Source organism: Canis lupus, chromosome 34 (assembly GCF_011100685.1).
Source record: "Canis lupus familiaris isolate Mischka breed German Shepherd chromosome 34, alternate assembly UU_Cfam_GSD_1.0, whole genome shotgun sequence".
Classification (NCBI taxonomy): domain Eukaryota; kingdom Metazoa; phylum Chordata; class Mammalia; order Carnivora; family Canidae; genus Canis; species Canis lupus.
In genome coordinates this window covers 33156647-33169798 of record NC_049255.1, presented here as the reverse complement: position 1 = coordinate 33169798, position 13152 = coordinate 33156647, and the positions used below count along the sequence as shown (strand labels likewise).

At 40.7% G+C, this 13152-nt stretch overlaps 1 long non-coding RNA gene across 1 annotated transcript in view; it reads right to left on the bottom strand.

The window, feature by feature from the left end:
- LOC102151672 overlaps positions 1–2775 on the bottom strand; it is a 39883-nt gene extending 37108 nt beyond the window's left edge. The window contains exon 1 of the long non-coding RNA XR_005383967.1: positions 2520–2775. This is a non-coding gene — a long non-coding RNA (uncharacterized LOC102151672). The remainder of the gene's footprint in view (positions 1–2519) is intronic.
- Between the last annotated feature and the right edge of the window lie 10377 nt (positions 2776–13152).

The window sequence follows — 13152 nt, the reverse complement described above, 5'->3', positions numbered from 1 at the left end:
AAGAATTAGAATTTTCTGAACACTGAGGTGACTTAGAAAATATGATTTAATCTTTCTTTGGTGATCAGAAGATATTTTAAAACTTTTTAAAAAAGATTTTTTATTTATTTCTCTAAGAGAGAGAGAGAGAAAGCAGGAGCAGAGGGGAGGAACAGAGAGTGAGGGAGAAGCAGATTTTCTGCTAAGCGGGGATCCTGACCCAGAGCTCTATCCAGGACCCTGAGATCATGACCCAAGCTGAGGGCAGACGCTTAACTGACAGCCATCCGGGAGCCCCAGTATTCTAAAATTTTATGCATTTTCAAGGTCACCAAAATAAACACCAATTAACACAATTTAACTTGTTACTTCCAAAACACAAGCGTCATTATTAAGAGAAATGCAAAGTTAATAGAGTGACCAATAAACCGTATTTCACTGTAACCCATAATGTTTTGAAAGATATGTCCACTGTGTGTTTTTATTAAAGTATATTATTGAGAAATAACTATTTTAATGGTTGTGAACCTCCACACTCTACAGCTAATTAAAATGCAATTGCGTAGGATTTTTTTTGTCGCCTGCATACGGTCATTACAAAAGTGGCCAAATCTGCCACGACAAACATTGCCTCACTGAAATCCCACGTGACATGAAGAGCCAAACAAGAGCAGTGTCTCAAGTATACAAAAGCAAATCTGAGAATTTAATATTTTCTCATACATGGATTCTCAATCTAAGTAGAGGAAACTTCCCATTCAACATAAAATTGGTAAAGAATCGTCCAACTGTTCTATATAAGCTGGAAACAAAAAACAAACTTAAAACTGTTTGAAGTCATCATGAGTCTTGAGAGAAATGTGTTTCTGCAGTATCACAAAAGAAAGCTCAACTTTCTCATTTGGGGGTTTGGAGGATTTATTTGGGAACTAATATAGCTATACTGACTAGAAAGTGCAGTTATGTTTTAAGTGGAGCACATTAATGCAATCAGTAGCATTCATCAGGTGCATTAAACATCCACCAGAAAAAAAAAAAAAAATCCACCAGGCTTTAAAACAGAAATATTGACTAGAACATGTGCATTCATCACGTTCATTATAAAAACAGACATATTCTTAACATTTCTGTCATAGAGAAATTTCTAAAATGTTAAATTCCTTAATACTAAAAAAATAATCAGATGGAAAACTGACTGGAGGGTGAAGAATAATAAGGACAGAATGGATCAAAATGGATCAAGGGGAAAAACTCACAAAACCCCCACAGCTTTTGGGGCACCTGGCTGGCTCAGTCAGTATTGCATGTGACTCTTGATCTCAGGGTTCTGAGTTCCAGCCCCACATTGGGCATAGAGATTATTAGAAAGCAAAACAAAACACAAAAAACACAGCTTTTTTAGTATAGAACAATGATGACAAAAATCAGAATTGCCACAGAATCATGGAAGGAGGGACGCCTGGGTGGCTCAGCGTTTTAGCGTCTGCCTTCAGCCCAGGGCGTGATCCTGGAGACCCGGGATCGAGTCCTGCATCGGGCTCCCTGCATGGAGCCTGCTTCTCCCCCTGCCTGTGTCTCTGCCTCTCTCTCTCTCTGTGTCTCTCATGAATAAATAAGTAAATAAAATCTTAAAAAAAAAAGAATCATGGAAGGACTTCATGAAACTGGATCTGGGAAGAAGTTCTGTAACTGTGCTTTTAGCAAGTCTTCATAATTTATTTGTGTACTAGTTATTGATCAATTATCCCTTTTGTCATATAAGCTACGTATTTCTACCTGGGTTTCCCAAAGCCCACCTTCAAAATATACCTTTGTTAAAATACGTTTATAACCTCAAAAAATCCTTGAAGAATATAATAATGTGTGTATAATCCACCTGAAGAGATGTATTGGTTAATCAAAAGTTAAAACATACAAATGTTACCATTTTTCTTTCTTTTTTGCTCTTCACTTTATTTTTGCATAGCTAATTCATTCACATAGTATGAAATTCAGAAGCTAATAATATTTTACAAACTTTTATCTATTATTGAGAGACATGACTATGCCCCAAGCAAGTCCTAAAAATAGCAAGCATCCTTATAATATCATGTCTTATCTCTTCCATATCTTGTTATAATATTTCAGTCTCTAGTTTTTACTCTGTGTGTATAACTTTGATATTCGGAGGCATAATTTCAACCAATATGCAGAATGTCATTATGACATGCTTTACAAACTCTGTAGCACTTAAATTTATATTTATAGACTTTTACCATCTCTATTCTAACGTGTCATCCCTTTTAGGCACCAAATGACTACTAAAGCAGGTTGCTTTTCCCTCTCATTTGGAGACCATGGGTAAGGGGTGTAACACGAATAGGTAGGTGGTGGTTTATAGGAGAAGGTGTGATAATATTGAGGAACATGCCCAGTTTTAAAATTCTTACGCTAAAAAAAATGTATGCCTTTAAAATTTTATAACCAGAAACAGTACCCTGAAGAAACAAATTAAAGACAAATTTAGAAAGCACCTAATTGAGCATGTCGTCTAAGCCTACCTGGTTATAGATGAGGAGATTTAGGCCCGGAGAAATGAAGCAGCTTGCTCAGTTTCACAGAACTTATGAATCCAAGATCTGAGACTGGAACCTAGTTTCTGGACTCCCAATCCTGATCTCATTTTGCCGTCCAAATCACTTCCTTTCATGCACTTTGCCTTGGAATGACCTACAAAGATGGTCTATTTTCAAGTTATGAATAGACAGAGGTTCCCTTGTATCTTTGTGAGAAGAGATGAATTGGTTAATGAAGGAATTAGATAAATTCGTGGATGATATAATAACTTCCCAAAGAAATTAGAGATGTTTGCAGGCTATCATCAAATTTGCCACCCAGTTACCGGCCCTCTCTACTCTGTTAAATTGGAGCTCTCTTGGGGATGGCCATACCTTACAGTCCACTCAGGGGCGGCCGGCCCTCAAAGCTGACCATCTCCACTCCCTGCTCTCTGTACACTGTCTTGTCTGGGCCATCTTTTTTGACTCTTTTCTTGACTTCTCTCCCTCTCTGCTTCCATGTTTATAGCTTTTCACTTAGGCCATCTGCTACTCAAACTTTCTTTCATTAGGATTCATGCATGTTTACTATATTTTTCCCTATAGATGTTGTTCAAATTTCCCCTTCCTGCCCTTTTGTTGACCTTCATCCCAGCTTATACTTCCAACTGCCCATGGATAGCCTCCGTCTGAATGTCCTGCAAGTACCTCAAATCCAACTTGTTTAAAGTGATTTTTTTTTCTCCCTTATAAAAGGTCTCCTAACTTCCTTGCTTCTTTTGTCCTTCCAATAAATCAGGTTCAAAACCTTGGAGTCTTCTTTTATTCTTTTTTTATTAATTAATTTATGTTTTTATTTTTATTATTTTTTATTTTGAGAGAGACTGCAAGAGCCATTGCAGGGGAGGGGCAGAGGAAGAGAGAGGGAATCTTAAGCAGGACCCATGCTCTGTGCGGAGCCTAACATGGGATTCAATTCCATGACCTTGAAGCCATGACCTGAGCCAAAATCAAGAGTCGGATGCTTAACCAACTGAGCCACCCAGGCACCCCTCTTTGATTCTTTATCTACATTTCCAAAACATATTTCAAACCTAACCTTTATAGACCTTCTCCATAAGTTATCTTTATCTCATTGTCCTCTTTTTTCTCCCAGCCCAGTTGTCTAATACTTTTCTCCCAGCCCATTTAATACTTTGAATATTATATGAAACTCTGAAATTGTTGTCTTCCACTTTTTACCCCCACCCTTGGTTAATAGACCCATTCACATTACCTCCAGGTGCACCTTTGTGTACAATACTTTCAATCGCTTGATATTCTCTTACTCAAACCCTTCAAATTCCCTCACTCTACATCCAAAGCATTTAATCTGGCATCGAAGGCCATGCACATCCCAGTGGTTTCATCTTCCATGTAACCTTTGAGCCTTTTTTTTAAAAAGATTTATTTATCTATTTATGATAGAGAGAGAGAGAGAGACGCAGAGACACAGGAGGAGGGAAAAGCAGGCTCCACACTGGGTGCCCGACACGGGACTTGATCCCGGGACTCCAGGATCATGCCCTGGGCCAAAGGCAGGCGCCAAACCGCTGAGCCATCCAGGGATCCCCAACCTTTGAGCTTTTTGAGGTCTGCTCCATACCACATAGCTAATATTCAATAACAGTGAACCTACAAGACACTTAGTCCTGAACCACTTTATCTGACCCATCCCAGCTGATTCACTCTGGCGTGCTGTGGTCCTTACAGCACTTGCCCTTGCAATTAAATTTCCCTAGAACTGATACTTTTTGCCATTCCTGTTCTTTCAACTCTCCAACCACCTCTCCTCAAGTTTTTGGCTTTGACTGCTAAATTTAGCCACACAAGATAAACATTCTTCTTTATCCTGGAGCAACAATCTAGCCACTGTACTGTCATATTCTTTCTCTCCTATCTACTCTTGACTTTGTCCTGTCTACTCACAAACTTTACACACTACTACTTCTAGTAGCCATGAGCCCTCACTCCTGGATGTGTAGGCAATGCGACGTCCCCTATGTTGGCTCAAACATCTCTAGTTTTGATTTTAGTTAACACAGCCTGGGAATGTCCTCCCTAACTCTCTTCATTGAGCACACTTTTTTTTTTTTCACTTCAGTGCCCATGAAAATTACCTGAATATTACCCATAAAGAAACTTTCTTTGAAATATATAACTGCTTCAAATAGAAATAGGATGTGTGTCACAAATATAAACCATGTATCTAATTTAAAAATTGTAGTAGCCAGGGTAGCCTGGGTGGCTCAGTCCGTTGAGTGCCCAAGTCTTGACTTCAGCTCAGGTCTTGATCTCAGAGTCATGAGTTCAAGCCCCACACTGGGCTCTATGCTGGAGCCTACCTAAAAAAGAAAAAAAATGTAGTAGCCATATTATAAAAGTAAAAAGAAATAGCTGAAATGAATTTTAGATTTTATTTTATCCAATGTATCCAAAATACCACTTAAACATGAAATATTAAAATGATTAATGAGATGTTTCTATATTCCTTTTGTTTTCATTCTAAGCCTTTGAAATCCACTGTGTATTTTATAGGCCCAACATATCCCAGTTCATATTAGCCACACTTCTAATGCTCAAGAGCAACACATGACGAGAGGCCACAATAATGGGTACCACCAGCTTATCACCTTTATTGATTTGTTCAGTATTTGGCATATGCTGGCTTGAAAAATTAACCATATTTCATGAGTAGATAACTAGGTTGTCAGTTCCTGAGGTATGGGAATAGTCACTCCTGGAAGGATTTGAATACAAGAGTAAGTACTCGGGGCTAGAACACAAAGACCCTGACAGTAAACAAGCATCATGCACAGAGGTTATTACAATATTGCATTCTCAGGGTTAAAGTAGAAATGGAAGCATGATACTCCATGGCTCTCTACAGCCCCCCTGCATTTCCCAGGTCTGCCCCCATTAAGTTGCAACCAAGGAAGAAATTCAGGTAGTAGCCAAATAATTCAAAGGGAGTAATGATAAATAGGGTAAGTACAAAGAAGAAGGGTATTAGGGAGCTCATCACTGGGAAAAACTCACCAGCTCACAAATGAAATGTAAAATGAGACCTGAGGCCCAGGTGGTGTGGACACAGCTGCTGCGGGTATCATCCTTGATGTCTCCAATGCACAGCACCTGGCTTCTCGGGGGTGGAGCTGGTACAGATGGTGGTGGACGGTGTGAAGCTGCTCATCGAGATGGAGCAGCGGCTGGAGCAGGGCCAGGCCACTGATGACCTCTTGCCTGCCCAGAAGTGAGGCCCGAGCCCGCACCTGCCACCACCACCAGCCCTGCGGCTTCCTAACTCATGGCCTGGGCAGTGCCCGCCCACCGTGCACCCCTCTGATGTTCGCCACTTGTTGGCTGAGCCCTTAGCCTCGCTGGAGAGACTTCTGGTGGCCTAAGTAGAGTTTATTTTTGTGATGGCTAAGACGGTGCTGATGCTGAAATAAGCTAAGTTTTCGGCCTGAAAAGAAAAGAGGAAAGGGATATAGGACAAGAGGAAATAGGAGAGAGAAGAGTGTTCTAGGCAAAAAGAACAGCCTGTGCAAAGGCCCGCAGGCAGGAGTAAGCAGAGAAAGGGCCTTGGGAAATCCCTTAGGAGCCTAAAGTCTGAGCACGTCGCCTGCACAATACACAGGGCTTTATTGAGAACCTGAAGAAGTAAAAAGCAGTGAAGATGTACCCTTGTGTCTATCAGGGAATTCCTGAGAATGACCATAGTTAGGGGCTGAGGTTTCACCCAGCATCCGGATCCTGCTGAATGAGTTTTCTGGAGGTCTTATATTCTTTTCCATCTCATAATCTTTGGGAGATGTGACAGAGGTAAAAGCTTCTTCATTCTCTCCCTAAAATAAGGTTTCATGAGCTGACATCTGAGAGGGAATGAGGTCGGCCCCACTTGATTCATGTCTGAGAAGTCAGAGGTGCCATAGCATCATCTTCAATCATGAGCCATCCCTCAATTACTTGCCTTGATACTAAGATTTAAAAGAAGAAAAAAAAAAAAAACCCTGAAGGGCAGCTAGTTCTGTATCTCAGAAATCCACCTCCTAAATATGAATAGGAAGCTTAAAAATATAATGAAAGACAAATAAAGCAGCTATAGCAAAGTCGTAAGGTTTTCAAACTTCTAAGTAATTAAATGTGACCAAAAAAGTCACAGCAATGCTGCTACAGTTGCCTATTTTTAACTTGCGTCTCCTATGCTCCCCCAAATCAATGGAAAAATCTCTGACAGCTACACAGTGGGGTCACAGCAGAAAGCAGTTTCTATTTTTGAGTTCCTGCTTTCAATTATGCAGACACACTTTGGAATTTTTCCTCCATGATTTAAATATTGGTTGCTGCCCCGTTACTTTGCCAGCATCGCATGATTTTCATCGAGCGTGGCTGTATCTAAGAGGGAAAGGGCACCGACTTTGTAAAGCAAATCATCATAGCAGCATGGCTCAAGTCTTGCTAGTTGTTTTTCTGGCTTTCTGAAGAATTCTACAGATGTTAGAAACTGAATCATTATGGCATCAAAGTTCCCAGGAAAATGCTCTGTTTATGATGCCAAGTCAATAAGATGCAGCAAGTTAATGCTGATTCCCAAAGCAGGGAATCAATGGAATATTTTAAAGTCACATATTTAATTCCTTGTTCAGTTGTATTGTGAGTTTATCAAAATATTGCATAATCACTCAATCAGCCTACTATTCTGGGTCCAGAGCTCCTGGGACACTCTCCAGCACATTCTTCTCTCTCATCAAGACAGTTTATTACTAATAGGTTATGTAACCTAACAGCCTAAGTGATTACTGAAACAAATGTCTTCTTCATAGAATCTTAAATCTGGCAATATTTAACTAAAACAAACAAACAAACAAACAAAAAAACTTCCTTTCCTTAATAAAAACCATAGTCCAGCCGTAGCCAGCCACAAGCCCAATACAGTTAACAATGACAATAGTGACAAACATATATTGCACATGATTCAAGACCCTGCTACTCAAAAGACTTTCGTTCTTTTTTATCAATAAGATTCCATTTTTTTGGTTTGTTCATTTGTTTTTGGCTTGACAATGAGCCTAAAGGTACATACCTTCTTAGACCCTCTTGCATTTGGGGGGAGACCATGTGACCTGGTGCTAGACAATAGAATATATAGGCTGTAATTCTTGGTATGGCTTCTAGGAAAGCCATTGTTTTCCCGAGTGCTGGAAAGAAAAGAAAGAAAGAAAGAAAGAAAGAAAGAAAGAAAGAAAGAAAGAAAGAAAGAAAGAAAGAAGAAAGAAAGAAAAAGAAAAGGAGGGAGAAAGGGAAGGAAGGAAGGAAGGAAAGAAGGGAGGGAGGGAGGGAGGGAGGGAAGGAAGAGGGAAGAAGAAAGGAAGGAGAGAAGGAAGGGTGAGAGGAAGGGAAGAAGGGAGGGAGGGGCCCTGGTTGGTTCAGTCAGTGGAGCATATATGACTCTTGATCTCCTGGTTGTGGTTTCAAGCCCCATATTGGGTGCAGAGATTATTTTAAAAAGAAAAATTGAAAAGAAAAGAAAAGAAAAGAAAAGAAAAGAAAAGAAAAGAAAGAAAACGGTCCGTTCCACGCAAGACGGAACTACAGGCCTGCCAGTCAATGCCCGATCCCTGCCATCCGTCACCTGCCCTTCCCCCCCCCCTCCCCGCCCCCCACTCCCTCCCCTCACGCCCCTCCCCTCCTCCCCCCCCGCACCCTACGAAACCACGAAAGAAGAAAGAAAAGAAAGAGCAAACGAACTTTCCCTTCCTGCCTGCAGTCCAGACATGGTGGCTGGTGGTGCAGCAACCATTGTGCAACATTGAGATGAAAACCTCCTAATTGCAGAAAGTGGAGAAAGAAACAAGATAATCTGTGGCCTTCATGATTCCTTTTGAGCAACTATGCCTCCTCCTCCCAGATTTCTTATTATGTGAGAAAAAGAAACTCTCTGTGTTCAAGGGAGAGTCTAGGCTTTATGACATGGGGCCGAAAGAGATCCTAATTGATCAAACACCCTGCGGGGTGTGTGGGGCCAGGGCCACTGCACCACACTAGCCCAGGGAGTGTCATTTCCTTGTATCCTGTACAACCACGTGGTCCCAGAGCTGCCAGGTAGTAAGCAAGTTCTGGGGATCCAAGAATTAGTGAAATACGGTTTCTGCCGATCAGGAGCTTACAACCTAACGAGACAAATTTGTAAAGGGAGAGTTACAGCGTAATGTTATCTGGGATGTCAGGGTTTCATAAAGAATGTGCCTTAGAATAACACTCAAGTTAGAAAATGATTTGCTGTCTTAGAAGCTCAGGAAACTTAATCTACCTCCAAATGCACTCTGGCACGTTAAAGACTCCAAGGAGCCTTGTAACTAGAAGGCTACTAACTTTCTCTGACCCACTGTTTCTTAAAACTAATAATTAAACCCTTTTTTTCTCCCTAGCCAGTATCTCTTAAAATCCTTCAGACTAATGTTCAAAAAACACACTTGAGGAAATGCTGTAGCAAATGATTTAACAAAGCTATAACCTTAGTACTATGGCAAGTGTTAACCAGTGGAAATAAATCAGCCATACTTAAATTATTTATATATGAGTCTCTTTTAAAAAAAAAAATCTGTGTGGGTTGAATTAGGTCCCCCTAAAAGATACGTGGATGTCCTAACAATAAAAGCTGTGCGTGTGCCCTCATTTGGAAGTAGGGTCTTCGTAGATGTAATTAAGATGTAAATTAAGACGAGGCCATACTAGATTAGGGTGAACTCTAAATGAAATCACTGGTGTCCTGATAAGATGAACAAAGGAGATATATGGATACAAAAAGCAGAAAGCCAAGTGAAGACAGAGGTAGAGATGGGAGGGACACAGCTACAAAGGAAAGAATGCCAGGGATTGCCAGTCACCACCATGAGCAAGGAGAAGCCCATAGGACAGGTTCTCCCCTGAGCCTCCAGGAAAGAATCAACCCTGCAAACACCATGATTTTTGACTTAATAGCCTCCAGAACTCTGGGAGAAAAAAAAATCTGTTTTTTTAAGCCTAGTTTGTGGCACTTTATTACCTCAACCCAAGGGAATGAGTACACCATCATACTTCCTATTTGGCTTCCATCGACTCTGTTTGTACTCAAAATTTTTCTTAGTACTTTGTCTCCAGCCTAGCAGCTGTGGGATGGAAAGGAAGGGCTCCAAGTCCAGAAGAGCTAAAGCCCTGGCTCAGCCTATTTTTAACTCTTTAAATTTAGGCAAGTCATTCAGATGTCCTGAGTCTCAATTCTCAACTCTAAAATTAGGACAGAAACTTATATTCATTCATCAATTCATCTATTTGACAAGGACTGATTGGCCAGTAACTGTGTGCCAAGCACTGTGCAAGGCACACGGATAGATATTACATAAGCCATTACTAAATCCTGCAAAGGAAAGGCAGGTGTTAAGAGAAGGCATAACTTGACCCTATAAGCTACTGTAGGAGGTGGCGGTGAGGATTTTATGAGAAGTATGTGAATGTCCCTTACGATCTGTACCTTACAATACAAACAAAGGTATTATTTCAAACAGGATCAGATGGATTGATGAGAAGGAATGTCCCTGTTCCCTCTGGTCAAACTGGTAAATATTAGGTAAAAATAAATAAATAAAAACTCTTGGTAGGGTTTCAGAGGAGGGGTAGGAAAAAATTTTTCAGGATCATTAGAGGGAATAGGAAGCCCTAAGAGGTTTATAAATTTATTCATCACTTCATTCAAAAGCAGACCTGGTCATGATCTTCTCAGAGTTTAGCCCAAACTCACCTATCATATATTGTAATTAAGTGAGAATGATTGATTGATAATTGTTCCTTTTTTTCTCCAAAGGTGGTAAAACAAACAATTGTGTTAACTCATTAACTGGTTCACTTAAGAAATATCAGTATTTTGGGGTGCTTGGGTGGCCCAGTCGATCAAGCAACCCATTTGATTCGGGTCAGGTCATGATCTCAGGGTCCTGGGATCCAACCCTGCATAGGGTTCCACACTCAGTATGGAGTCTCTTCGCGCCTCTCCTCCTTTGGAGCCACCTAGCCATTTGAAAGACCTCTTCCTTGGTGTTCAGAAGACTTGACCTTTTCCAGTCTCATAAAATAAGCAGCCATGAGTTTTCCATGCAAGGATTAAGTACTTTCCTATAAAACTTTATGAAGTGACATAGAGCCCTCTTCTTTCAGAAACCAATTCATGGACTCTATGTGAAACCAGTCTATATTGAAATTCCCAGCACAAAGGTTTATTCTCTAAATAGGCTACACCGGAGTGCAGAAAGAGTCAGAGATGCAACTCTGCATACGTGCAAGGAGCAGCTCGGCCTCCTGACCCAACCCGAATTTCCCCGGTCTCAGGGCTCACTTTTTCTTCCCAAAAGTTAAGAAAAAAAAGGACACAAGAATAAATACAGAAATAATGATAATATGTGTTTGTATAAATAAACGCACAAAAGCATATATTCTTGCCTATTTTCAAAAAAGGGTTTGGGGCTGCTTTTAAAAATATTGCTTATAAGAAAAGAATTCTGTTATTACAGGGCTTATAAGCCTATACTTAATAAAACCTATACTTTTTTTTTAAAACCTATACTTAATATATAAAACTTAATGATACCTAACAAAACCTATAGGTTTTACTGTCACATATTAAGGTTTTAATATCACAACTAGCATTTCTCATGGTATAAATTTCATTTAAAAGAAAAACACCTTAAATTGGATTTCTTAAGTCCATTCAAGATTCAAAGAAAAGTAATCATAGCTCCAAATCTTGCCAGGAGTAATTTGGAAAAAAAACAAAAACAAAAACAAAACCAAAAAACTACCTCATCAGCAAAAGGAGATGTATTTCATGGACGCTGAGGGAATTCTGGCAACATTCATGTTTAACAAGCATCCAAAAATGATAAGGAAAATATAGTGGCATGAGCAATATTTGAGTTCTAGCTACCTAAGCCACGTCAATTATATTCATTAATCGTCCTAAGATCATCCATGCTTCCAAAGCTTTCCTGCTGTCATACCCTGATCACTAGATCCTTTTCTTGAACATCTTCATGGCAACTCTCATAGGGTTGACTAGTCCAGCTGAAATTAAAGTGGACTAATGTGGTTTGAATATGGGAAAGACATAATTGAACAATAAATCAGTTTGAGGGCCAATACATTCTACTTAGACATGGAGGGATATGTAGGAGAATATGGACATTTAGAGAAATCATGAGGAATCACAACAGGATCTAGAATGATCTAGAGACACACACACACATATTATCCAGCTAAGAAGAGATGTAAACATGATATCCAATTATTTACTTCAAAACGTCAATGTCAATGATAAAATGTTAGTGTTGAAAACAGCAGGGAAGATTACCGCATTTTTCTCATATTTTACAGTCATCTTGGTCATTTTGGGATGCTATCATCAGTGGTTTGTAGACTTCCGTGTCCTCATGTGGCGGAGAGAGAGAGGGGGCTCTCAGGTTCTTCCTCTTCTAAGGTCACTAGTGCTCTAAGAGTAGGGCCCCTGCTCCTATAACCTCGTTTAGCCTCCTCTCAGGCCCTTCCTCCAAACACAGCCATGGGGGGGTGGGGCATGGGAAGGGCTTCACCATAGAGAATCTGGGGGACACAAACATTCAGTTCATAACCACAGGTGTGTAACCAAGGACAGGAGAGGCCAAGTTGCTTGTTCAAGGTCATGGAGTGTGCAGAGTTGGTGAGAGATGGGCAAGCCCAAAGCTGAAGAGCCCGTGGTTAGGACAAGAGCTGGCCGTGGGTGAGCTTGGGGAGGAAACTGACTTGGGAAGACTGAACTCCTGGAGACAGTCCTCCCCTCCCTCTCCCTTTCCTCCTCCCCCTGTGGCCCAGGTGCCCATCACCCTGCCCGTCATCACCCTGAGGTGCTCTTAGGGATCGCCCAAGGGTTCATGTTCGCCTTTTACTGGCAACCAGCTCATCAGCTACGAGCAAATCCCAGCAATTCTTCACTCATCTGTGTACATCCAGCAATTACAAAGACACCCTCATTTTATTTCTTGATTGCCTGATGAGAACAAAGACTTTTCCTTCACTTCCCCCCTCCCCTTGAACATTAAAATTCCACATTCTTCAACAGGAAACGTAATTGAAAATGTAGATGAGCAAACTAAGTTTTTGATTTAAATGCCACCATGAAGGCTCTACCCATCCACTACCCTTTTTTTTTTTTAAGTGAGTACTTTTTGAATTTCCTATTATCCATATAATAAAATAAAAGCACAGGGCCGGCTTGTGCTGTGGCCCCCCTGGCCTGTGAGGTGTCCCGTCTTCTTTTTCTCCTGAGGCTCGGGCTTTGAAGAGAACAAAGTAGTTCTGGAGTTTTCCCTTCCTTCCCCAGAGTCGTTATTATCTGAAGAGCAAAGAAAATAAAGCCGAATGTTGCTTCACCGCAGCACGTCTCAATCTTGCGTGCCTGTTTCATCTTGTGGTAGTGGGAGCGTTGTTCCCAGCCGTGGGGAGAATAGGCCCCTACCTGGAGTGCTTAGGCAAAGACTAATTTATTAATACTCACACAGAGGAGTCCATAGGAACAAAAAGAAATAAACAA